This window comes from Tigriopus californicus, chromosome 2 (genome assembly GCF_007210705.1).
Source record: "Tigriopus californicus strain San Diego chromosome 2, Tcal_SD_v2.1, whole genome shotgun sequence".
Classification (NCBI taxonomy): domain Eukaryota; kingdom Metazoa; phylum Arthropoda; class Copepoda; order Harpacticoida; family Harpacticidae; genus Tigriopus; species Tigriopus californicus.
The window spans coordinates 50,817-57,012 of record NC_081441.1 but is presented as its reverse complement, the minus strand read 5'-3'; the positions used below and the strand labels follow the sequence as shown (position 1 = coordinate 57,012).

General features: G+C 45.2%; 1 long non-coding RNA gene across 1 annotated transcript in view; it reads left to right on the top strand.

The window, feature by feature from the left end:
• Positions 1–5,710, top strand: part of LOC131893601 (uncharacterized) — a 9,120-nt gene extending 3,410 nt beyond the window's left edge. The window contains exon 2 of the long non-coding RNA XR_009374721.1: positions 1,434–5,710. This is a non-coding gene — a long non-coding RNA (uncharacterized LOC131893601). The remainder of the gene's footprint in view (positions 1–1,433) is intronic.
• Positions 5,711–6,196: the final 486 nt, after the last annotated feature.

The window sequence follows — 6,196 nt, the reverse complement described above, 5'->3', positions numbered from 1 at the left end:
CCTTCTCATTGAATTTGAGAAGGCCAAACTCTCTAAGTTTGGGACACCATTCTGGGTGAGCCAGTTTACACCCTTTGCCTCCCTTTTTGCATCTCTGTCGTTTATGGACATCGCAAATTTCGAGACCATTCTCTACTATGCTCTCTTTGACCTCTATGACCTCTTTGACTACAAGGGGCATTTCTGTCAAATCAAGAGTGTCAGTGCTTGTGTCCCTTTTGCCTACACTTGATTGGTTCATCCCACAGTCAAGTAGTGGCTGGGTGTGACCAACCCAAGCAATTAAGACTTCCATAATGAAAGGCTTATTGATAGTGGACGGAGTTTTCCCATCCAAAACCAGCTCACGACAGTTCCTAGCCCCTTCAGAAAGTTCTCAACAAAGCTTCCATGGTTATTGAAAGCAAGGCTACTTAAGGGATCCTAAATGAAAATACCTGAGACCTGAACAAAATATGGAAAAAATATTCTGGAGGCTTCGCTCAATTTCAAGAGAAAAACCGTAAGAAATGAGCGAGAGGAAAATAAAAGATGAAAAAGTAGAAGAAGAAGAAGAAGAAGACAGAGCCAAGAGAACCAAAGAGAGAAACCAGCGCGTGTGAATGAGAACCAGCTGTAGAGCAGGTAAACAACAAACGTGCTAGGTGGAAACCAAGGAGGAACGTACTCCCTGGGGACAGACAAGAAGAAGAGAGTAGGTGATTTCGCTAGGTTGGGGCTACCAACAGAGGGCAAGAGATAAGAGTCGGTCGACTACGATGACCTACTCTTGGCAGCCAGCTAGCCTCAGCCAACATACACCAACTCGACTACAGGAACATGCTAACATCAATGGAATGAAATCGAACAAAAGAAGGTTCTAGAACCCAATTATGTATTGAAAATAGGAAACTAAACTGATTGTAAACAACAAGAAAAATCACCTACATTTACAAGTGTATGAAATGAACTAACTAAACAATAAAAACAAAATGATCTACTCCTTAAGCCAAAAATACATGAAATAACCTAGAATTGGGATAAAAAAATATTGATAGACGAAAAAAGTGAAATACGACATGAACATGAAAATAAAAGATATCAGACTAAACTGCTAGAGATAGGAAGAAATGAAAGCAAAAGAACAGAAGTGTCTTACTTTAAGCAGCCACGCGACCACTTACACAACACAACACACTCAGACCGGCCGTTTGAAAAGATCAGGAACAACAAAATGTTGCGACTGCTCTCAACAAAAGATGGGACCGAACTGGAAGGTCCTTAATGCTAAGGTATTTAATGCAATTTGTTAAGCCAAACACAGAGAAGCTGTTGATGATTCATGCCTCAAGCCAATGCGTGGGCCTGTAGTCGGTGATCCTATGGTCATTACCTTGAAGGATGATGAGAGACCGTTCGCTATCAATACTGACTATCAAATCCTGATCCCACAGCTCGAGCTAGTCAAGGCTAATCTCAAAGATATGGTACCATGAAGATCATTGAAGAAGTGGGTGATGTTGCGACCCCATGGTGTCATTCTCTGGTTGTGGTCTCCAAGTCGGATGGTGGAATCAGGTTGTGTGTGGATTTGACCCGCCTGAATACTGAAGTGATCCGTTCAATCCATCCCACCAAAACCCCTGTCCAAGCCATTTCGGGTTTCCGACCATCCGATAAGTATTTTGTGAAGTTGGATCTTGTAGAAGGATTGCAAATGCCCATAGAAAAGAAATCGCAAGAGTTAACGACTTTTATTAGGCCCTTTGGAAAATTTCGTTTTTTTTTGCGCTCACCTATGGGATTTATCTTTACTGGTGACTCTTTTTCTTATAGAGGGGACGTTGCGATGTCCGGTCTTGATGTCCAAAAAATCGTGGATGACATGGTTGTTGGCCGCAAAGAGTACCGTGACCTAGGCCGTACATTTTGTGAGATCTTGGAACGATGTGTCCAATATGAGATGACAGTCAATGGAAAGAAGAGTACCATTGGTGGGGCTGAGACGATCCAATTTGTTGGCTATCGGATTTCGCCGAACAGCATCGAAGCTGATCCGGAAAAAGTCGCCGCTATTCGCCTTTTCCCTGTTCCAGAAGATCGCCGTGAAGTCACCCTGACTAACTCGAACGAGAAACACGTGCACAAAAGATCTCTTACGAATCTAAAATATTTTCCATTCTTTTAGGCTGCCTAGCACCCTCAATGAGTTCTCAAACCCGCGGCCCCGGTGGAGGGCGGCCCCACGGCCCCCTGGGATCAAGGGCCAAGAAGAAACGAGACCGGGATCAAACTGCTCCCTCCGGGTTGACACCCGAAGAAAAAATGCCCAAGCCCAACCATGATGGGCTTGGGCTAGGTAGCAAGATAAGTCCTTGTGTTACTTTAACTAGTGGAACAAGTCCCCAAAACGTCGAACCTAAGGGTGAGACCCAACCAATGGAGCCGGCCGGATGCTTGGTGCCGCCAGGCATGGGGCAGGAAAGGGCGGGTTCAAACCCTTCCCCCAATATTCCCCCGTCCTCGCCTTATTGTGAGGGAGGGCAATATCTCTCTGAATCAGAATGCATTTCAGCACTCAATGGCTCTGGAAGCATTCATCTTTCAGACAACGAGGAACTCGCCGACCTGTCTGAGGAAGAAGATGTTCCGTCCACAATCGAGTACATCATCCTAATATGATATGGACAAATGATGTACAAGATGAATGATTGCTCTCAGAACGGGTTTTATCAAAATGTTAAGATAATGTATGTTATTATCTTGGGAAAATCACAAAGTTGTTGGATTGCCCATCATGTAGTCCGTTTGTTGGTCAGATGTCGACCAAATGCCAGCCTAATGCTCGTATTGACGTCGTGATCCATCATAACCAGCTCCTCCAGCCCTTGATCATAGATGTACAATGTCGCTGGAACCGGTTGTATCAAAGAGCTTTGTGATTCAGTGTGAATTAATCTCTACATCGTTCCTATCACTAAGGAAAAGCTCCAGTACCCGAGGGGCTGGTCAGCCCAGCTACAACCATGGGTGAGTAATGTCGGCTACATGTTTGAAGGGAGGAGAAACAGGAAATCCTCGGTCATCAAAAACGATATTCTCGTGATCATTTTGAGAAGGGGGAAGAGGATCTGAACAAACAATCTCATCCTCAATGATCGATGTTACCAAAATGTCGGCCCCCTGACGGCAAATGACGACCAATCCCTCCTGGATATCCCGTTGGGACGTGGCTCCGGCCCAATTTCAACCCTTTACCGTCTAGACGCAGTGGTGGTCAGATGTGGCCCACATGCCACACCTTACAGAAGAGGCGGAGGTAATCCATTGCCGGCAATCTGAGGAACCCCTTGATGGCCAATGTGACTGGCCTGACGAAAGGAGGTCAACCCTGGACATTGAAGAAACCGTCGCCGTCCACCAAGGGCCCTGGGACAATCCGTTTAGCCTCCATGAGGAAGAGGCGGAAGCCAACATCGTACGGAAAAGTTAAATCAACGAACAGTCACATTTTCGCGCTCGAGGAGAGCAGAGTCACACATCACCCTTCGTCGAGGACAGAAGTCACATTTTCGTGCTTGAGGAGAGCAGAGGCACCATTTTGGTTCTCGAGGAGAAAAGTCTGCTTTGAACCTCTCCAAGAAGTCACCATTGAACATTAAAGTGAAAACAACTCCCATCTTGAAGCTCTTGCTGGTAGTTGAACGAGAACATTTTGATAGACGTGCTGGAGGTTGCATCGATCCTTTTTGAATAAGGACAGTGGAAGCCAACGATTGGAGTCGGGACCCAGGAAGCCGTGCAGAGTCAAGAGGACCTGGGGAAGTGCATAGCATACATCAGTGAGCCAGCATAGACGAGTTGAAAAGTCTCTGGAGCTGAGTACAGGTGCAACTTCTGAGTTATACTCCATCAATTCGATTCTGGACCTTCAATCCCATCGAACCGACGTCATCGCCGTGGATCTCCGTTAGACGCAAGAATCACCATCATCAAAAGTAGGATCAAACCATTTTCTGTCCATGTATGTTTTCCCTCTTCCATGGCCAAGCAATTACCCCCTCATTCATTACCCGGGCAAGACAGCTGATTGGTAGAGTGTCATTCCATGTATATAATAGAATAAAATAGATTGAACTGTACAGTTTGCCTTGAAGAGTAGCCAAGATTGCCCAGACGACCGAGATCGTGCTGGCATCGTAGGGAGTAGAGGTAGCAAGTGACTTGTATGCAACTGTATCTAAAGTTCATCACTCTTGTAGCAGAAATCTGTAGTTAGACTCTAGAGTAGAGGTCGACTTTGATAGACGCATTTAGACTAGGATAGTGACCACATTTTGCAGGATAGTTAGCCTTGAAGATTAGCCCAGGTATGCCAGACAACCGAGATTGATCTGGGACCATTGGGGAGTAGAGGTAGCTAGCGATTTGTATCCTTAGTCATTTAATGATTGTTTGAAGCCCTGATAAAGGAAGCTCAAACTATTGCTCGTATGCCTTGGTTAGGGTTGTAACCGGAGGCCTTAAGATAGGTCTACGAAATTTAAGCCCTTGTGCTAGGTGCTCTCCACCTTTGAGAGCTATCAAGGTATTTTTACCTAGTGCTTGGGTCAGGAGTTCCATGTTTCCGTTCACCACGGGAATTCAATAAGTCAGGACCTTTCACCCCTGGCTGGTGGATGGAACACTCAACGACCCACACATGATAGTGATCCTGATTCATGTCCCTATTCGAAATCCACAAAACAGTCTAGAGTTGTCCAAGATTCACACCCTACCGTTCAGCATTGAGACCCAAGGCACAGTCACACAGTTGAGGTTGCCGCCTTACTTTGTTATGAATAAAGAAGTAACTCTTTATTCAAGCCTGTCAGAAGAAGAGGTCAACAAATGCATCCACTTGGGAGGAGTATGGTTGTGTGGGATCAGCGTACTCCAAAAGCAGTTTGAGGACAATTGCGCTGCTAGCCTATTGGCTGGGCGATCAATTGACAGGAAGGTTTGTGCGGTGGACATTGTGGGGAAGTACCCGGCAGCAGTGCAACTCAATCCAGCCACTTTCCTTCTCCACCACCCACAGCTAGCTACTCTGTATCTCCAATGTGCGGGGAACGGAACCACGCAATGAACCCTTCAAGGAACATTCATAGCTCACCTAGAGGGATGCAAAGGGAACACTGACTTCTACCAAGTGTTGGGTCAAATCAGTCCGGGTCCCAATGGGAACCAGTTCATACACCCGGAGCAGGAATATAATGCAAGTAACCCTCTGAATGCCATGGAAATTGATCAAGTACATAACCTTAAACTCAATAAAATGACGCCTATTGACTTAGAAGATCAAAAGGTAATTCCGCCTTCAACAACAGATTGGGAGAGACCTCTGTTGATAGTAGGACTAACTGTTGGAAATTGAGCTAGCTAGGAGGGCAAGTTGATGTGACAGAGAGAGTTGGAGAACTGTTGTTTTATTCGACAAACGCATGGTTTTTATAATTGACTAGAGTGATGACTAGATGCGAGTAAGAGCATAAAGTGCAAATCCCAACACTAACCTTAGCAATTGGGGGCATAATCTCGACTACATGGGGATGTAGAAGAAGGAAGGAACTGAGAATTAGGGACCGAGCACAGTAACACAGCCCGGGGGACATGCCATTAAATATCCTCCCTCCTAGCTGGCAAGGGGTGAGCACAGAAGCTCGGCAATCATTCTCGTAAAAAAAAAGAACTATAAAAAAAACTAAAGAAATCCCTTTGAAACGAACCAACGATATTTGAACTTTCCCGCGACATGTGTTGCCCAAAACATCCGCTAGGGCTGATCAAAGCTTGCGCGCGCCAAATTACTTGTGAACCAGTTTTAGGATCGAGCAACTACGCGGAAACTTTTCTGACGTTTTTGTGACCGCTATTTTCGAACAATATATCGTGTTAAGCATCGGTTATTGTGATTTACCTAGCTAAGAATCATCTCGGACGTCTGGGGAATCCGGCCGTAACACCCTTTACTAGATCAGCAAAAGAAGGATCAAGTAGTTTCCCAACAGGTAGATTACTTAGATGACCAAAAGTTTAATTCTTAAATCACCAATCAGCTGTCCAGCAAAAATAGGGAGATACTCATAATTCTAACCTTTCTTCCCCCTACCTCATCACCTCCATGTCATCACGTTTCATCAATTCACAGAAGCCATGAATTCTTTCCTCATAAAAA